This window comes from Apium graveolens, chromosome 5, assembly GCF_009905375.1.
Source record: "Apium graveolens cultivar Ventura chromosome 5, ASM990537v1, whole genome shotgun sequence".
Taxonomy (NCBI): domain Eukaryota; kingdom Viridiplantae; phylum Streptophyta; class Magnoliopsida; order Apiales; family Apiaceae; genus Apium; species Apium graveolens.
Window position 1 is genome coordinate 39,182,571 of NC_133651.1, and position 22,714 is coordinate 39,205,284.

Consider the following 22,714-nt stretch of genomic DNA (forward strand, 5'->3'; position numbering starts at 1 on the left):
GGTTACTCTCAACAGGAGGGTATTGATTATGATGAAACATTTGCTCCAGTTACTAGATTGGAAGCCATAAGAATCGTTTTGGCTTATGCTACTCACGAGAAGTTTAAAGTCTTTTAAATGGATGTGAAAAGTGCTTTTCTCAATGGAGAATTAGAAGAAGAGGTGTATGTTGAACAACCTTCAGGCTTTATAGATCCAAAATTTCCAAATCATGTCTACAGGTTTGACTTTAGCTCAATTCCTTCTGGAAAGTGGATTTACCAGAGGCACAATTGATAAAACTCTGTTCTACCTCAACCATGAAAAGGACTTACTTTTGGTACAGATATATGTTGATGATATCATCTTTGGCTCTACAAATATAAAACTTTGTGAAAGATTTTCCAAGTTAATGCAGTCAAGATATCAAATGAGTATGATGGGAGAGTTGAGCTATTTTCTGGGACTTCAAGTCAAGCAAACTGAAGAAGGTACTTTCATAAATCAATCCAAGTACACCAAAAATTTACTCAAGAAATTTGGAATGCAAGATAGTTCAACTGCATCAACTCCCATGGCCACTGCCACCAAGTTAGATAAAGATACTGGAGCATCAGTAGATATTACTAACTACAGAGGTATGATTGACTCACTTCTATATTTGACTGCAAGTAGACCTGATATCATGTATACTACCTGTCTTTGTGCAAGATTTCAGGCTGATCCAAGAGAACCTCATCTAATAGCTGTGAAAAGAATTTTCAAGTACCTCAAGGGTACAGCTGATCTAGGATTGTGGTATCCTAGGGAATCATATTTTAAGCTAATAGGTTACTCAGATGCAGATTTTGCAGGATGCAAAATAGACAGGAAAAGCACTAGTGGAAGCTGCCAATTTCTTGGAGGCAGGTTGGTTTCTTGGTTTAGCAAGAAACAGAAATCAATTTCCACATCAACTGCAGAAGTATAATATATTGCTACAGGAAGCTGTTGTGCACAGATTCTTTGGATGAAGAATCAGTTACTGGACTATGGGTTAGAATTTTCTAACATACCCATTTACTGTGATAATCAAAGTGCTATTGTTATGACAGGTAATCCAGTTTAACACTCAATGACAAAGCACATCAGCATTAGGTACCATTTCATAAGGCAACATGTGATGGAAGGTATAGTGGAATTGCATTTTGTTCCAACAGATCAACAAGTAGCAGATATCTTCACAAGATCACTATGTGAAGCTACTTTTACAAGACTGGTAAATGAACTTGGAATGGTTTCAGGTTCTTTCTCAAAATCTGCTTAGTTTTTGTTCTCATGCATCAGACTTTATGATCTGTTTTTACAAATTGTCTTATATCTATGTAATCTGTACTTAAATTGTATCATATTAAATACTGATTATTATATGATGTAATTCTATATACTCTGATAGTGTTTTGAATGTTCTGTGACTATTCAATCCAATGAGAATTATTGTGTTAGACGCTGACTTAGTAGTCTTTAACAAACTATATATCCCATGTTTGAATTAGTTATTTATGTGGAAATCCATTACACAAGCAAATTCTGATTTTGATCTTAGTCATATTTACTTTGTGTATCTTATTACTAAGTCACAAACTAGATTATTGCTTCTTATCTGTCAAATTCTTATGTTAGTAAATCTTAAGAATGAACTATGTGCTTGATAAGCCTCACTTATCTGAAGAAAATAAAAGAAAAAATTAAAATTAGGTACTCCTTTGAGATCTAGAGTAAATATGTGAAAGGGAAGATCCAAGTGCATTGCTGGTATTAAGTTATATGCATTAGAAAAGCAAATTAATTTTTCTTGGTGACTTTTCACATTCTCTGATTACTGGAGAAATATTCTGATAACAACATAAATTCTGATAGCAGTTGTAACTCATTTACACTGAGAAGCCACCTTGAAAAGAATTTCAAAGATGCATAAAATGAGCACAAACAATTGAGGTGGACTCTTGCATAACTTTATTCTATAGTAGACTTCACAATTAAAGACAAATTTTAAGCATTTTTCTTAGTTATGCCTTATTTCTAAGATATACTGAAGTTCATCAGACTTTAATCTTTATCTGATCATTTGCACATGCACACACTATCACTCCATATGAATGATGAAAATTACTGTGGTGATTAAGGTGTTTCTGACAAACAGTTAAGTATTATTTGCATAAATTCTGAGGACAAGTTCTGATTATGTTCTGATGATTAAACTCTGAAGAAACCAGTCAATATTTGTGTGAAGAAACACAGAAACAGTCATTCACTTTTTGAGTCCAGAAGCCATATTCTGATGACCATTAAATTCTGATATAGTCAAGTTCTGATGCAAATCCTGATGGAAACTCTGATGCTTACGTGACATTATTTATTTACTTGACTTATTTGTGGTATTTACTGTAACGGTCATATTTATCAGAAAATAATTAAGTGAGATAAAAACAGTGATAATCATTTGGTTTATGGGTTGCGTGTTTGTTTTAAAAACAGCATGTGAGCAATATTTACTGCACATTTCCCGTGCCCACTAACCACTATTTTGACTATTTACTGAGTGACATGTGTCAAATGTCTGTTTTACTTCCAAAAAGAGCCGTTGAGTGGAAAGAGTATATATATTAGAGATAAAAGATTACACAAATCTTTTACCTTCTCTCTAACCTTATCTCTTATTTTTGTTACTCTCTCTCTCTCTCTCTCTCTCTCTCTATTTTCTGACGGACTTTCTGACAGGCATTTTATCAAACACCTTCTATACACACAACTTTTCACTTAATTTCTTACAGAAATGGCACCAAAGGACATCATCTTTAATGGAGCCAAGTTCATCCCCAACAACTACATGGCTATTCTTAGCAAGGACGATGCTCCTTCAGATCTACACTTCATCCAAGACTTTCTTGCTCACAGTGAAATTGGGTATGCTTTGACCCAACCACAATTACTCTCAGGAACTCATATACTGGAGTTTTGGAGGTCTGGTGTTTATGATGATGGTGGTGAAGATGGGTCCCCAAGTATTATTTTCACATCTGGGGAAGATGAGCACCTGGTTACCTTGTCTACTATTCGACAAGCTCTGCATCTGCCAGAAAATTGTACTTTCAATGCTCAGATTGAAGATCCACTGCTACAGGGTATGATGGCCAATCTTGGCTATGAGAAAAGTTTGTCCAAGGTGGGACAACTGAAAAGGCCCCACATCAGAAGGAAATGGAGTTTCTTCTTTGACTGCATCACCAGAGCTTTTGCTAACAAATGCTCCAACTTTGATGCCATTCTAATTATAAGTCAACAAATAGGGTATGCACTTCTAAATCAAACTCACTTTGATTATGCTACTGCTATTTTGGGTTTTATTGGGGATAGGAAGAAGGAGGACCCAAATACTGTTTATTTTGCTAGGTTTTGTCAGCTTATATACAATTTTTGTTGTTCTGACAAGCCTCAAAATTTTAGTGAGTCAATTCATTCTTTTAAACTTCATAAAAGGGCTTTCACAGACTTATTATCTGCTGATAATAAGAAGAATGTACTAAGACCACTTCAAATTCCTCAATCTGTAAAACAGTTCTTAGTAAATTCTGATCCTCACACATACAGTACCATATATCCCGATGTAGCACCAGCACAACCTCCACATACACAACCTACCAATACTCAACCAGCTCAATCCTCTCAACCACAACCACAGCCTACTATCAGAACCTATTTTCAACTAGCACAATCATCTGCACCTACCATCAGAACCTCACCTCTCACATCCAAACCAACCTCTGGTACTTCTCAAAAGGTGCCAATTGTAAAATCTGATACATCCTCAAGGCCCAAAACCAAAAGGACCAAATCTGTTCCTCAATCTCCACCAAGGAGAAAGAGAAGGCTGATTCTGAGAGATGAATCAGTTGAGGATGAACAGGTCCAGGTTCCTGCATCAGAACCTGTGACAGTAGAAGCTGAAGAGTCAACTCTTTAGAAGGAGAATGAAGCTGAGGGTTCTGGTATTTTGAAAAGGAAAAGATCTGTAAATTCTGATACAGATCATATCTCTCCACCATCCAGAAGATCAAAGAAGACAAGAGCAGGTGTGCATATGGCACAAATTCAATTTTAAGATGCTGAAGAAGCTGAGGAAGGGGATCAGGAAATTCTGATCTCACAAGAACCTACATTAATTAAAGCCCTTCCAGCACCTAGAGAAATTCTGATTCAGGAATCTGAAATTTCTGAAGTTCACAGATCAGAACCTGTGATTTCTCCACCTCACTCTCCAATCCAAGCTACATTTGAAGATTCAGGATTAAGTCCTGAAATTGATATTCACAGGATGCATATACCAACTATCTTGTATCTGGAAGCACCACAAGCAAAGGAGTCAACTCCACCTGTTTCTCCATTAAATGCTGATAATCCTACTACTCCAATTCTGGATTTGGATCCTGAAACAGATGAAGTAGTTCCAAAATCTCCTTTAACTACACATACTCTTAAGTTATCAGAAGATGAGGAGATGTTATCAAGTTCTGGAGACAGTGCTCCAGTTAATGCTCCAATTCTTGGAAAGGAGGCACTACTTAAATTTGTTGAAGAAGATGCTCCTGTTCCATGGGAAGAAACTCACAGAGAAGTTGAATGGACAAAGAAGTGGAATGAACATGACTTCATTCCAAGATCAAATGTTCCGAAAGATCATATTTCAAAAGCTGATGAGTTGCTAACAAATTCTGATTTTAAGACACAACTAAAAGTCACTGCTCTCAGTACTAAATCTCTTCAAGGTCTATACTCCAAAACTCAAGCAAAGGTTGATAAACTTTAAGAAACAGCTGATAAGCAAGACATGGAGATCAAACTAGACAAAAAGAGGTTTATCAGACCTATTCAAGAAAAAGTGGAAGCAATTGAGAAATTTCAAGAAAAGCAGCAGGCCCAACTGGATGAGGTCCTGCAAAATCAAGCTGCTCAACAAATTCAATTAACTGAAATCCAATCTTCAGTGGAACTTGTTCTCTCACTACTCCTGACAGATGATGCCAAAAGGGGGAGAAGGTTGTTAAGTCCAAATGCTCAACTAGCCAAACTCTGATGAAAAAGGATGATTCTGAAGATGACCAGGGAAACCCTAGCAAGGGCAAAGGTCAAGTTCAAAGCAGCAAAGTTTCTTCACATAAACTAATTTTTGATTCTAGCAAATCTTCTACACAGAAGAATACAAGTTCTGAAGTTGTGAATGCTCAAGTTCTGAAAGCAAGTTTTGATGATCAAAGTCTGATGACAAAGCCTGATATTCTGATTCAGTCTGGAAGTCAAGACTCTCGGAAGTTTTTACAAACTCTGAAACTTAAGGGAAGGGAGACTACTGTCTACTATAAAGATCCCAAGATTCAGACACTTGATGAAGAAATTGCTAGAAGATTGTTTCTCAAGGATAATCCTGGAATGGATTTAGAGACTCTAAAGGAGGAAGAAGCTGGATTTGCAGCTGAGAAGACAAATCTTAAATCTAAAGCTTCTAATGCAAAGAAACCTCCAAGGCCTAAGGTAAAAGGCATTGTGATCAAGGAAAGGTCAACTTCTGAGGCTTCAAACCCCAAGATAAAATCACAAGTTCTAATTGATCCCAAGGCAAAAGGGAAAGGAAAGATTGATAAACCAACAAAGAAATAGGAGATGAAGATTACTCAAATACTGATGAATCCTGTGTGCAAAATGGTTCAGGTTTTTGATGATACAGTTGCATAAGATGAAACTGTTGAAACTCTGAAAAGAAAGAAGATAACATAAGAATCGAAGACAACCTCTGACATAGCTCAAGTTGTTCAGAGTGAAGACATTTCAGAACAACAAGGTATAAATGAAACAGCAAATCCTGATCAAGTCATCAAGACATCAACCTCTGAAAGAGCTCAACTTAATTTCAACAAGATGATAATTGCTGATAAGAAGAAGCTGCTATGGAACAAAGCTACTCCAGTGGAACCTAAGTCCAATCTAATGATTAATCAACTTGCAACGTTTGGGTTAAGAGCCAAGTAACCTGGAGATAGAGCTGGATTAGGTTCTGATGAAGAAAAGATACAAACAGGAGTAGAAGTTACTCTCAGAGATCCTTTCATGTTGACAGATAAACCATATGAACAAATCAAACAAAAGCACCTTGACAAAGTGTTGTCTGCTAAAATTGTGATGGATACTCATGATAAAGATGATCTAAAAGAGAAATTGATCTTATTTCTCAATGATGGCAGAACTTACAGACTAGCTGATACTGATGTGCTAAAGAAGTCTGTCAAAGAGCTTCAACATATTCACTACCTTCTGGAAGTAAAATCTGATGTTACAAGAAGATGGTCAGAATATATTTTGAAGGCTATAAGAGATCTTCTCATAATCTTTGGTACAAAGGCTTCTCAGTACATTCCAAAAATAACTGAAGATGATAGAAGAGAAATTCCTATGAGGAAGAACTCTGCTAAGGTGGAAGTTATTCTGAAAGGAAAGTGTCTATGCTACAATGAAGACTCTTCACATCCTAGAGTTATCAGACTTGGAGATGGTCTTGAAAGAACATCTATTCCAGCACTCAGAACAACCATTTATCAAATTGGTGATAATAAAGATGAAGAACTAATGCAAGTCAAAGCACAGTTAGTTGAAGTTATGAGAAAAGCTGAAGACAAGATGATAAAAGACTTTACAAGGAATCATTTTGGATTTATATTGATCCAGTGAAATTGGTAAAGCTACATGTACTGTAAGTTGTAGTTAGTTGTCTAAATAAACTCTCATTGCATTTGTACTTAAATGTTTTTGACATCATCAAATCTATTAACTTGTATATTTTTCATCATTTACAAGTTGGGGGAGATTGTTAGATATATTTGTGATGTCATGTCTAATCTGTTGTGTTTAGTTTCAGAACTTATTATCAGGACTTATCAGGACTTACCGGAAATCAGGACTTACTGAAGTCAGAACTTATATCAGAACTTAAGGCGTCAGAAGATATATCAGGATTTAAGTGCGGGTACACTTCAGATAAGGAATGCAAGAGATGATCTGGACTAAAAAGAAGAAGATATGCATGAATAGTTGGACAACTAGAAGACTTGTAGAAGATAATATCTGATTGATATATTTTAGGAGACAGAATTATATTTCATATCAATTAGAAGATATCTTGTAACTGTGTACTATATAAACATAGCTTAGGGTTTACACTATATGTGTTATCATTCACGAGAACATTATTAATTATAACCTAACAGCTCTTAGTGATATTGTTCATCACTGAGAGAGTAGTTTAACCTACTTTGTAACATAGCTTATTATATTGAATAAACTTGATTACTGTTACATACTTGTGTTCTAAATCAATTTGATTGTACAACACTATATTCAACCCCCTTCTATAGTGTTGTATGACCTAACAATAGTTGTTTGTGACAAATTTGGCACCGTCATGAGTGAAAGATGTATAAGTAGCAAGTGAAGACATGATTTTTCTGTAAGTAATTTGCTTAAAAACTAATTAGGGTTTCAGAGTTTAAGCTCGAGTGAAAAAGAGAGTAAGAGAGTAAGAAGATAATCAGAAATTGATAAAGTGATAATTAGAAATCAAAAATTGATTTTGTTTAACAGTCTACTCCACTACTCAGAAATGTTTCACCTTTGTGGGACACGTGGCATGATATTATTGACTGAAAAGTAATCATGAAAGCATGTCACTATGGCAGTTAATACGTGCACAGTTACCAAACATGATGTTTGGTAGATAACTCAATCATTTTTCCATATCCTCACGCCATCAATTAACAACTCTAAACAATTCAAATTTTCCCAGTAATACTTCTATAGCACAACTCTAATTAAAATACTAACTAAAAAGCACTTTTATAAATTCAAAATAATGTCAGAATATAATAGTCAATCAGGATTTGACCAACATCAGTATTTAACTAGCTACTGTCAGGATTTATCAGTCAACTCAACTTTGACCAATATCAGTATTTATCCCAACAGAATGTTATTCGGGGTTAAAATGATTTTCCATGTATTTAATACGAATGTTTGAATATTTTTCGAAATTAAAACGGGCCTCCGAATCATTTTATAATTAAATAACAGGTTTCGAACACCTGAATCTGATTTAAAATGATTTAATAGTAATTATCGAGTCTTGAAAATAATTTAAAATAATATTTTAAAACTCAAAACTATTTTTCAGTATTTTTAAAATATAAATAAATAATTAAAACTAATTAAATAATTAAATTAAATTAATTAATAACTAATTAAATTAATTTACCAATTAATATTTCAATTAATTGACTAATTAAATAATTAATTAATTAATTAAGATTTATTTTAGAATTAGAAATAATTTTTAGAATTAAAAATATTGATTTTTGGAATTTTTAAAATAATTAAAACAATTTCTAAAATTAATTATAAAAAGAAAATACAATTTTTGAAAATAAACAAAACATAAATCCTGTTTTTATAAATTTTTAAAACATAAATCCTATTTTTGAAAAGTTTTAAAACAAGAATATTGAAAATATAAGGTTTGCAAAACTCGGGGGACTAAACTGTAAATTTTACAATCGTCTTCCCCGGTCGCCGGAGAAGCCATGGTCGCCAGCCTGAAGTTTTTTCGGCGACGGTAAATCAGTCCAGATCGTTACCAAATTAACATGACTCGATGTTCTTGCTTCCAAGAATCGATCTGCAGAGCCAAAACAGTCGAAAAATCAAAGAATCGAATGGAAAAACGACTGGAAAAACTCGCCGCCGGTTGGGTCGAATTTTCCGACCAAGGCCTTCCCGTAATCGTTCATTGATTTCAAATATACCATTCGATTCGTTGTTAAACGATCAACTCAACCATGCAATCAATTTCAACTAATAACCCCTAAACAAGAAATACCTAATTTCCAATTAAGAACATTCAAACACATAAACCATAATTTTATTATTCCGAGAATCAAACTCAATTTTCTATATGTTATTGAACTCCAAATTCATCATATAATATACCAAAATGACCAGGATAAAATTATTTACAAGATTAAGCCATCAAATCACACAAACAACATCAACATAAAAAATTCCTCTTTTAATCATGAATTAATTTGAAATAAAACAAATAAATAAGATCAAAACCTTGATTTCTGCACTAAAATGGATGGTTGATTCTGAAAGAGCTTTTTAAGAGTTTCGATTTGGTATATGTCGGTTCCAACTTTGGTAACACCTTCGTTTTTTATTTTGATTTTCAAGAACGCGACGATTTTAGGGGTTTTCTCTGTATTTTTTATGTTTTTACTGATCGATTGTGATTATAGGAATAAAATGAAATAAGAAATAGGCTATTTATATCTATGGAAAATTAATACGTGTTGGATCGTATTGGATCAAAAAATAAGTTACTTAGCCGCTAAGTAACTGCAAAAAAGATCCGTTTTGAATGATTATCAAAACCGGATTCCTGTTTTGGATAATTATCAAAATCAGGCTTCTTATAAAACACTATATACGAAGATAATGTAATAATATCCCGTCTTTCAAGAATACGGGTTTTGTTGATCTATCAAAATGATTATCGTATCGAAAATTTTGCGCCGGGACGCGTACAGGTCAAACCGTAATTCAGACTGAAAAAAGTCAAAACACGGAAAATATTCAGAATAATCAGATTAGGTTAGGAAGGAGTATTATGAAGAGTTTCGAGTTATAAAAATGCAAAAAAGGTTGAAGTTAGACGATTCCCGGTTTTATAAAATAGTTTTATAATTATACGGAAAATAATTATTAACTTTATAAATCCTTATAAAATCATATAACAGTCCAAAAATTACCAGAAAATACCGTAATTATCTAGATTTTATTCTGGACATAATAAAATTAACATACATATACTTTACCACATATAAACATCCACATATCAACGCCAATCATCAGATAATTCACCAAAAATCACATAATAATCATATAATAATTATTTATTGATAAAAATAATTACATTCTATGTCCCGGATATTACACACGGCTGCGGTTCAAAGTTAGGCTTATTTTCTGCAAAATATTTCAGGATCTATCATTCATACTACTTGGCTTTATCTCTGGTTTTACAAGCTCAACGCCAATGAGATTTTGCAGGCATGTAGTCAAGACATTGATATACAACTTTTATTATCAGGCGATAAACCAATTATGAATTTAGGATCAATAAAAGGCAGCTCCAATGTCACGAACGAATCCTGAAAGATGCAGAATTATAGAGTGTTAGGTCACACAACACTGTAGAAGGGGGTTGAATACAGTGTTTAATACAATCAAATCGATTTCGAACACAAGTAACAGTAAAAAGATATATTCAATATAATAAACTCTGTTATAATGGAACTGTTCTCTCTCAGTGATGAACAAATATCACGAGAGCTGCTAGGTTACTGTAATAACCCCAATTTTTTGAAAATTTTGAAACACAGATGAATAGTAACTTTTGCTGATGATGATGATTAAGGAAAATTATCAGACCACGCTAAATAGGAGTACTGTTATGGAAATTCTAAGATCGTATTAGTACTCCATAAAGTAAATAAGTATATGTAAAGATCGTCAGAATCCAAATCCGAACACTTTGATTTTTTACGGAAAATCCACCAGATACCGAAAGAATTGAGTATAAGGTGACAGGATAAAAAGGATTTAAATTCAAAGATTTTAAGAGGGGATCATAAAAAGGAATATAAAATATTGAGAAAGGTTTAGGGGAACCCAAGTAATAAGATCCCGGATATGATCCCTCAAACGACGAACGCGAACGAAAGTTAAGCGAACCGTAAAACAAATAAGAGACCAAGAGACAAGCTTGTACAAGAAGCCAAGGATTGTGACATCATCAAACCACAAGGAAGAGACATGTGGCAATTGGATGACATAAGAATGATGACCTAAGCATGAAAAAAAGAAGTGTGTTGTTGGTTGATTGTGAGCCATTCATTTTTTACCATGGTAAATCCTCAAAATTAGCCAAGCCATAAACAAAGAAACAAAACAAAAAAATCATAACACAAACTTGACTTTTCATTTTAAAGAAGCAAGCTCTCGGCCAAAACCAGAGCAGCAACTTCAAACTACCATATCTCCTTCAATACTCACTCAAATAGTATTTCTATAGCTCTTTGGAAAGGTATTTAGATGACCAACAACTCTTGTTCACAAGTCTCATCCAAATAAGCATGGTAAGACCCTCGTTTTGATAGTTATTTCAATATGACTTTTAAAAACTTCAAAACCTAACTTTGTGTTCATGATTTCTTTGGAAAGATCAAGCTTGTAGGAGGTTAGATTAAAGCTACCTAAGGCTTACTAGAAACTTAACACCTACCAAGGAAGGTATCAACTTCAAACCCTAGCTTTGATTTTATGATTCCATTAAGTTTTATTGAAGCATTGTTAGTATTAAGGCTTGATCTTTGATTATAAGTAGTTTTGGTGGATTTGTATTGATTTTGAATATTGGGTCTTTGATTGGTTGGATAAATTGGTAAAACTTGGATTTGGGGACTGAGTTTGTAGTATGATGGTTTAAAATTGTTGTATTGGTGGTTGTGAGTGAATTGATGATAATTTAGAGTGTTAATTAAATTGGAAATCGCGTAAACATAAATGTCATAATGCCCGATTTTCCTTAACTGTTCTGTTCTTAAATTTAGGACCCGTGAACTCACTGAAAGATTCTAACCTTTGCCATGTTTAGATAGTTCATGTTACGAGCTTCGTTTTGATATGTGGTTCGCTTGAATCCGATGTACGGTTTAGGAGAAACGACCGTTTTAAGTAACGGTGTTTCGCGAACGAACCATTACCCCTCGCCTTACTTTAAAACCTTGGTTAAGGCCATTAAATGACTAATTGGAGTATGAAACAATTATGTAAAGTGGGTTAGGCAGTTGGTAGGGGACTCGCGAAAGAATCGCCTTAAAACCCTTATATGTTGTTTATAGGTTACCAGACTCGTCCCAAGCCTTTTATCACCCCCAGTCGCTCATGCAAGTTTTCTACCCGTTATACTGTTGTTGTGATGTAAATATATGTATATGCATTATCTTGTGATAAGTGCATGATTGTTATTAGCAAATTTTGCGATATATTGGAGCATGCTGATATGGTATATATGCATGTCTGTTTCGTAATCTTGATATCTAATTGTTGATTCAATTGCTTATAAGTTGCATAATACCTATGCTAGAGATAAGCAGTAGTTGCGTATACCCTTAGTATAGGGGACCCAAAGGTGAACATATTTTCTAAACCGGGAGACGATGTTCCCGAGTATATTATATATATATATATATATATATATATTTATATATATATAAATAGTTTTCAAAACAATTATTCGAATAAGGTTTATTCGATAACTTTATTTCACTTAATGAATATTATTTTGAATATTCATTCGAGGACTTATGACTCCGCTTATTTTATTTAATGAATATTGTTTTAAATATTCATTCGAGGACTTATGACTCCGCTTATTTTATTAAATAATATTCTTTATTTTATTAAAGAATAATGTTTCGATAATCAAACTTATTTTCGATTATTCAAATAAAGATCGTACTTTCGTATAAGTATATCTTTGGTTATTTATTATTCATTTCAAGTATGAGTTTTAAAACTTCTACCTCAATTATTTTTATAAAGATTATTCTTTATGGGAATATTATTTAAATAATAATATTAAGATATTTTCTAATATATTGGGACTGATTTATTTTATTAAATCAGCATTACTCCAAACATTCTTAAAAATGTTTTCAAGTCTTCAAAATGATTTTTAAAGGTTAGGGCGGATCCCAAAACTCATTTTTATATTTAAGATCCTCCTTTCGAAGGGGATTTAAATACTCGCTCAAAACTTGAGGGATCCGGCTCTGTGGTGTGTTTTATATTCGCAACAAGGTTGTTGTTTTGATAAAAGAGTTTTTGATTACTTACCCAACACTCGGGAAGTAAAATTCTTAGAACAAGTTAATCCATTAACAGGCACCGCCTGGGAAATATCGGTGAGTTTTCCTTTCTAACTAGATACAAATTCTTGGTGGAGCCGTATCAATAAGTTTCTACTTGGGGAAATGGGGGACAAGCTTTACGTTTCAGAGTCGTGGATTTCATCTGAACTAGGAGTGGCGTAAGTGGTCGAGTGGCGCCGGCCCAGTCTTATTATATTGGCCCAAATGGCTTGGAAGTTCCGCTAAGACGGTCCATTCCTTAGGAGTCCAGTGTTCGGTTGACAAGTACATTCGACAGGTTCTCCTCTACATGCAGAAAATGGTGGGGTTGCACTACTGCGACTGATCATCGTAAGTGGTCTTCCTGGCGCGGCAAACTCCCGTAATGAGTTCATCATCTAATTGGATATTTCTGCAACACTACCCAGAGCACTTCGATAGAAAGGCTACGGCTGGGCGATTGTTAAGTGTTGGCAGGGTCAAGTTTTCAAAATGATGTTTTCGTCAAATGAAGTATCTCGTAACTTCATTTCATTCTGATGATATTTCAAAGATTAATGTTATACAAGTTTTGTCGTGTAGCTTCATCTATGGGATGAACTAATTATAACTTGAATGGTGGTAGTTCAAGTAGTATTCGGAAAACATATAAGTATATTGGAGTATCTTGTAACTTCATCTTTTCAACTTATATCTGGTTAATGATTATCTTATGCATGACAAAGATTTTCACAAAAACGTTGAGACAAGGTTTGATATATGAGATCACCTTGCAACGTTATTTTTATACAGTTATAAACTGGAACTCTGTGTATATTATACATGGAAGAGGATTTAAAAATTCTGAAAAGTATATATATATATACTAAATTTTTTGCGACTTGGTCGCATTAAGAGATTAAACTTGGTTCATTTCTTCTTGACCAAGACTTTCATGAGTACTATGAGGATGCTCATATATTGTTAATTATTATACATATTATTTCGGTGGGCTTGTTGCTCACCCTTGCTTTCTTCTTTCATCACACAACATCAGATAGACAAGATGAACAGGACCAAGCTCCCAATTCGCGAGCGGATAGGAAACGTTCCGCAGTTTCCTATAGGCGTTGATGTCGCTGTAGCTGAGGTAGGAACTACCAACAGGCTAGGCTTTCAACTTTTGATATACCAGACTTATGTATCTTTATGAATTGTAATAATGGCAAAGAAATGTAAATTTATTCAGAAACCCTTTTGAGGTGTAATGGCATATAATTATGAAATAAAATGACTCGTGTTATTTTTGGATATTCATCTCTGAGACTATAACTTGTGGTGTGTGTGTTTATTGTGGGGTCACAGTACGGAGTAGTTGATTGTTTATTAAGATTGGGTGTTATTAAGGGAAATGGAACTCGTGACAACCCGGATCCCCGACCCCAGATTTGGGGGTGTTACAGAAATGGTATCAGAGCTAAGCGTTTTAAACCTCAGAGATGATGTGACGTTAAAATAATAAGTTCACTAAGATAATAAGAACTCTTGCCAAGTTCATAGTCAGACTACCTAACGTAGTACTAATAGTTAAAACCCTTATGGGAACCTTTATAATTATCGTGATAAAAGCGTAGTTCGTTATCGTATATGGTAGCGGGACTCCGAACCCTGAGGTTGAGAAGCAACAACGCGATGATGTTTTATTACTTATTGGAGATCAGATTGTGGATCCGATAGAGCGTCCTAACACAGGACCGAATGATGTTCATATTGAGGATGTAGCGGTTGAGGATGTTGTCCTAGAAGGGATTATTGCTGAGGAGGATCCTGTGGGGGATCCTGAAAAGAATGAATAAAGGACCACTGAGGAATTGATAACCATGGTTAGGGCGACTACCAGAGGTAGGATTGGCCGGTCACTACCGGAGGTTCGTTCAAGTTTGTAAAGATAATAGCCCCTGTAACGCGGCTTACTCGTAAGACTGAGAAGGTTGAATGGACAGAGAAATACGAGAACAGCTTTCAAGAACTGAAGCAAAGGTTGGTGATGGCTCCTATGTTGGCGTTGCCGGATGGAAAAGGAGATTTTGTGATTTGTAGTGACGCTTCACATAAGGAATTAGGGTATTTCTTATACAGCACAACAAGGTAATCGCGTACGCGTCAAGACATCTAAGGGAATATAAAATTCGATATCCCCACCCTTGATCTTGGGCTCACGGCAATAGTTTTGCCCTAAAGATTGAAGGCACTACTTGTATGGATAGGAGTTTGAGATTTACACAAACCATAAGAGCTCAAGTATATTTCCACACAGAAAGAGCTCAACATGCGCCAGAGGAGGTGGTTAGAGCTAATCAAGGATTATGATTATGAGATTCTTTATCATCCAGGGAAAGCCAAAGTGGTGGCTAATGCCCTTAGTATAAAGGAGAGACTCAAGATGAAAATGTCTTTGGGAGAGTTGATAAGAGATTTTGAGAAAATGGAAATAGAAGTGAAGGTAACCGGAGCCGGTACCGAAACGCTGTTTGAGATTTTAATACAGCCCGAATTATTGAAAAAGATCATATTGTGCCAAGAAAAAGTGATGAATGAAGGCAGAGAGTCAATGACTGGAGAAGAGATTAATACCAAGAAAGATGATAAGGGAATAACGAGGTATTCCTACAGAATTTGGGTTCCAAACGTTTAAGAGCGTAAGGACTGGATCTTAGATGAAATCCATAGCTCGAGGAATAAGATTTAGGGCAAACCCCGAATGTGATAGTCAGGGAGGTTTCCATTAAGAAAGAAGGAGCCCATAACATAATAAAGTGGAAAACAAGGATTTTTAACGTATAAGATAACCCCAAGTATGGGAGAAGGATGAAACATTTCATACTAAGGAAACAGAAAGTCGAGTAAGGAAAGGAGACCCGATACAGTACTCCTATACGGCAATTTATGGACCAGTCTAAAAAGAACTTAGACTATTATCCCCAACCACCACCCTGAGGAGACAATGCGGTGGGAAATTCTTTCAGGACCTTTAAGTCGCTAAGCTCTCAGAGTTCCAAGTAACAAGCAAATCCAGTAGAGGCGAGAGCCCGGCTAAAGGAAATATAGGAATCATTTGATATTCTAAATGATGGACGAATCACAAAAATCTATTTTTGTCACTTACCCTCCTAAGAGAGAGGCCACCCGCTGGTGAAAGACCAAGAAAGGCACGGAGCCAGAGGTTATAATAAACTGATTAAAGTTCAGTCAATTGTTTCGGGAAAGTACTCCCCAAGGTTATGGAAATAGTGTAGAAGCTTTAGAGCCGAAACAAAGGCGGGCGAGTATGATAAATTATGAATCTAAGATTGTAAAAGTTGTCAAGATTTGTTCTGAGGACTAGAATCCCAGAACGACGTGATGTTTGAAGTCAATGATTAGTGGGTTCGTGAAATGATTGCAAGAGAGAGGTAGATAAAAAAAAGAAACTGAAGTGGAAAGGAATATAAAGGCAATAGAGTTGGAGGAATGATAAGGGAGTTAGATACGAGGAAACCCTAAAGACTCGTAGCAATAGAAATAGAAAAGTATGTAATCGTCAGGATGAGAGTGATTTACCATGTGTTAAAGCTGATGGATGAAGGCATGAAAGATACATATATTTTATCCCCTTTAAGTTGGGAGGATTCGAGGAAACCTTGAGATAGTCCGAAGGATAAACAAGGAGACACGGATAGACTGAGGAGACAAGAAAGTAAGAAATTAGGAAAATTTGATGAAGGAAGTGACCTTCAAAAATTTGAAGTGAAAGACCGGTGGCTTGATACCCATAAAGGGAGACGCCAGGTATGAAAGATATCCCAACATTGAGATGACTGTTGAGATAAACAACAAAAGTAAATAAGGATTTATTAAGAAGAAGTTCACGTTGAACACGACCAATATCTTCTAGAACATCCCTGTTATCATTACTAAATCAGGCAAGAAAAGTGGATAACCGTTGTTATCTTTTGGAGGCCATATTGATTGACCTCATTTTGAATACAGATGTTGTTGTGAAATTAGGCATATACTATCGAGATATGAATGATTGAATAAGACACCCTTATCAGGGATACATGACTTGATTTATCTATGGAAAAATGCAAGTACCTTTTTAAAAAAAAGGTGGAATTAAGGGTGGAACCTCGATAACTTGAGATGAACCATAGAGGAATGCATAAAGGTTGGCATTTCACCCTTAATAGGGACATTATGAGTTGGGTAGTATGGAACGAAGGACTAAGGTAACAACAACCTTTAAAGATCAGTAGAGAAATTTTTCAGAAGTACTTAAACAATGGTTCTAGTAGTAGTAAATGGTATCTTGATACGCCCTGTACCTAGGGAGTACCGGATGAAGAATTTAAGGATAACCTTAGAGGTTTTACAAGGAAAAAGGTAATATTCAAAGTTCTCAAGAATATAAATTTTGATAAGGAAATATGACATAATTATAATAATGCCAGGTGGGCACGTATTGAACCATAAGAAATTATAGATCGACCCAATGAAGGTCGAGATTGGTGAAAACGAGAAGGACCCAAGATAAGAGACGTCCTAAGTATGATCGAGAGTCAGTCGTGACAATGTTCACATCTAAAGACTAAGGCAATGACTTATGGAAAAAAATGGTGATTTTTTTTCTAAAAAAGGAATTAAGAGAAGCATTTTCACTTAAGCAGTGATTGAAATGAGGTAGAAAATTTAGTGGGAGGTGGTTAAAATGACATTGATTGTAAGGAAATTTTACTATCAGGAAAGGCCAAAGAGGTGGTCAACACTTTAAGTGTAAGAGGACAATTATCGGCGCTCGTGCCAGAGGAATACAGTGATGATGGTTGAAGCCGTAAAGGTTGTATTATGGTTTGGAAGATTGACATTCCTTTTGATGACTGTGCAATACCCAACTGTAATAGTAGTTTGGTAAAAGATTAATTCATGTAATCGCCATGAGCGGGCTATCTATCTTAGAAGGTACTATCTTGAGATAACCTTTGAGATTCATGTCTCCTAATAAAGACATATGATTAAGAATGGTATTAACCTGCTATCGTTGCTTTCATTGAAACTCTTCTGAAATTTTATCTGCTTCATGTCATATGTGCGTTAAGTTCAGGAGTGTTCTTCATGAATCAAGAGCGGTGATCATGTTACCTCCTTAGAAGAATTCGATACGACAAGTATGGATTCTGTATGGTTAGATATTAAGATTCCAAGGAAAATAAATGATGACAGTAGGTCAGTGGTGGACCATAGTAATGCAACGACGATTCTTTGAATAATGAGCCGATTACAACCCGTGAGAGTTGTAGTGTAATGGATGTTGAGATTGGGTACCACTAATCGGGTTGTGGTGATGTATAAGTAATCATCGGTAGACTAACTAAGGCGATCATTTACCTATGATATATTTATTCCTTCTTATCGATAAAGAGTAGTATTACTATACGAAGAAGGTTACGGAATAACAATGGATTCTAGTAACTATGATGTCTAGAATGAAATCCGAGATTCGATTTTTGTTGTCAAGGGAGTTTCAAAGGTGATTGAGTATAAGCTCGAGGAAGAGCATGGGTCCATAGAATGATGGACGGAATAGCAAAAATATTTAAGCATGTGAAATGCGATGCGATAATACTGGATATTGATATAGATATATATGTTTTGTTCTCTTGTGACAAACCTCTATAGTTCAGAGGTAGATTCCAAGCCAGATCTTTTGTGGCAGTATTTTTTTTATATATACAATTCTCTTCAATTCGTTCTTTTCTTTTCATTTTGTATAAGCTGAGAAGAACAACCCTTCCAGAAGGCCGAATGACTATCTATCTGTGTGATAGAAGCCTAGTAGGATACCATCTATTGTTAAATTGCTTGTCAAGTACTAAAGGCTGGCTACCTTCTGTACTAACTATGCAATAGAACAAATGTTCATGATCATAGTGATCTCTCAACAAATTCCTTTACTTCTATATGATTGATCAAACTTTGGAAAATAGAAACAGCTTAAAAAGGAGTAGTAAAGTTATGGTGGTATTCGGAATGGAAACACGTTCGTGATACTAAGGTTGACGTGGTTATTAAAAGGTTATAAAACTCTAGCGAGTAAAGGTATATCTAGAATAGTATTCTGTACGGAAGATAGTAACGCTTACGAACTAGAAAAGAAGGAGTATTGAGAAGCAAAAGCTATAATGCTAGAAGCTATGATGAGAGTCTGTGCAATAGACTTGAAAGAATTTGGAATGATCACTTAACGCGGATTATTTTTCTTACGACAATAGATCATATGTCATTATCGAGATGTCGCCTTATGAGATCCTTGAGGGAAGACAATGTCGATCTCCCTTATGTTAGGATGAAGTTGCAGAGCGCAAGATGCTCGGACCAGCAGTGGTCCAAAGGACCAGGGATATAATAGATCTAATCAGAAGACGGCTGGTAGTAGCCCAAGATGGACATGAGAAGTATGTTGAATTGACACGAAAGGACAAGGAATAGGAAGTAGGGGACCTAGTGCTGTTATAGGTATTCCCTTGGAAAAGATGGATGTGGACCGTCTTAGCGGAACTTCCAGGCCATTTGGGCCGATATAATAAGGCTGGGCCGGCGCCACTCGACCACTTACGCCACTCCTAGTTCAGATAAAATCCATGACTCTGAAACGTAAAGCTCGTCCCCCATTTCCCCAAGTAGAAACTTGTTGATACGGATCCACCAAGAAGTCGTATCTAGTTGGAAAGGAAAACTCACCGATATTTCCCAGGCGGTTCCTGTTAATGGATTAACTTGTTCTAAGAATTTTACTTCCCGAGTGTTGGGTAAGTAATCAAAAAATCTTTTATCAAAACAGCAACCTTGTTGCGAATATAAAACACACCACAGAGCCGCATCTCTCAGGTTTTGAGCGAGTATTTAAATCCCCTTCGAAAGGAGGATCTTAAATATAAAAATGAGTTTTGGGATCCGCCCTAACTTTTAAAATCATTTTGAAGACTCGAAAACATTTTTAAGAATGTTTGGAGTAATGCTGATAAAATAAATCAGTCCCGATATATTAGAAAATATCTGAATATTATTATTTAAATAATATTCCCATAAGGGTGATCCTTATAAAAAAATAATCGAGGTAGGAGTTTTAAAACTCATATTTGAAATGAATAATAAATAACCAAAGATATACTTATACGAAAGTATGATCTTTATTTGAATAATCGAAAATAAGTTTGATTCTCGAAACATTATTCTTTAATGAAATAAAGAATATTATTTAATAAATAAGCGGAGTCATAAGTCCTCAAATGAATATTTAAAATAATATTCATTAAATAAAATAAACCGAGTCATAAGTCCTCGAATGAATATTCAAAATAATATTCATTAATAAAAATAAAGTTATCGAATAAACCTTATTCGATTTATAATTTTGAAAACTATATCTATATCTATATATATATATAAATATATATAATATACTCGGGAACATCAACTCCCGGTTTTAGAAAATGTTCACCTTTGGGTCCCCTATACTAAGGGTATACGCAATTACTGCTTATCTCTAGCATATGTATTATGCAACTAATAAGCATTTGAATCAACAGATATATATCAAGATTACAAAATAGACATGCATATATACCATATCACATGCTCCAATATATCGCAAGATTTTCTAATTAACCATCATGCATCTATCACAAGATAATGCATATACATATGTATACATCACAAAAACAGTATAACGGGTAGAAAACTTGCCTGAGTGTTCCCGGTTAGACATAAGCTTAGAGTGGGTCCGATAACCTATGAACAAAAACATAAGTCAAAATTAAACCACGGTCGCTTAAGAAACTAGACTTTAACCAATTGAACCCTAACGTTTGCTTATGGTCACTTCTACGCTTAACGAATCACATAAGTCGCTCGAGTACCCTTGACTCCACCATTTTTAATAAATTAACCACTAAGAGTTTTAAGGCGATTCTTTCGCGAGTACCCTACCAACTGTCTAACCCACTTTACATAATTGTTTCATACCCCAATTAGTCATTTAAGATTCTTAACCAAGGTTTCGAAGTAAGGCGAGGGGTGATGGTTCGGTCGCGAAACGCCGTTACTTAAAACGGTCGTTTCTCCTAAACCGTACATCAGAATCAAGCGAACCACATATCAAAACGAAGCTCGTAACATGAACTATCAAATAATAGCAATGGTCAAAACCTAACAGTGAGTTCACGGGTCCTGATGTTAAGAACAAAAGCAGTCTAGGGTGAATCGGGCATTACGACGGCTATGTTTACGCTATTACCAAATTTTAAACCACTCCAAACAACCACCATTCAACTCACAACCAACAACCTCAAGATTTTCCAATTTATACAACTTCTCAATCATGAACTAAGAGCTTACTTAAGTTCATTAACTATTTAATCAAGATTTAACCATCAAAATCTCTACTAACTCAACCAAACTTTAAACAACCAAGAATCATGCTTCTCATAAACTATAACAATCAAAACCACTCCTAAATACTCAAAAGTAAAGCTAGGGTATGAGGTTTTACCTTCCTTGGTGAGTGATAAGTAGCTAGGAAGCCTTGAGGATCCTTGATCTAACCTCCCTACAAGCTTGATCTTTCAAAGAAATCAAGAACACAAAAATTAATTTCAAGAAAGTACTATTCACCATCTTCTTGAATGATTTATAGGAAATGCTAGGAAAGGATTTTGAAGCTAAGATTCCTAGGAAGTATGTAACTTAACTAGGAGAAGCTAGGATAATTACCTTGTAAATTAGCAAGTGGAGGAGCTTGGACTTCCCATTTCTTAAGAAAGGAGCCGAGAGCTTTTGTTCTTGAAAAAGAAATGTCAACTTCTATTTTTGTGTTATGATTTTGTTTTGGCTTGGTTGATGTTGTTTTGTTTGATAATTAACCTTTTAACCATGGTAAATTTTGTGTGGCTTAGAATCAACCAACAACACACTTCTCTTTTGGTCATGCTTATGTCATCTTCCCATGTCATCCTCCCACACTTGTCCTCTTCTTATTGGTGTGATGACATCATCATCATTAACCTCTTTGATTAACTCCTAATTACTTGGCTAATGACCGATGATCTGTTATACGGTTTGCTTAACTTTCGTTCTCGTTTATCGTTTGAGGGATCATACCCGGGATCTTATTACTTGGGTTCCCTTAACCTTTCTCAATACATTATATTCCTTTTATGATTCTTTCTTATAATCCTTGAATTTAAATCCTTTTTATCCTGTTGCCTTATACTTAATTCTTTCGGTATCTGGTGGATTTTTGGGAAAAATTAAAGTGTTCGGATTTGGATTCTGACGATCTTTACATACACTTATATACCACATAGAGTACTAATAATATTTCAGAAGATCAATAAAAGAACCCCTACATAGTGTGGTATGACAACATAATCAGCAAAATCACTATTCATAAGGGTTTCAAAAATTCCAAAAATTGGGGTTATTACAGTCTCCCCTCCTTAAAAGGATTCCTTCCCGGAATCAGATAGAAAATGAATAGGGATGCTCTCTTAACATTGCACTTTCTAACTCTCAAGTAAATTTTCCCACATTGTGGTTCTACCACCAAACTCTGCCTAGTTTGATAACACTTCTCCTAAGCACTTGTCCCTTTTTTGATCTATAACCCT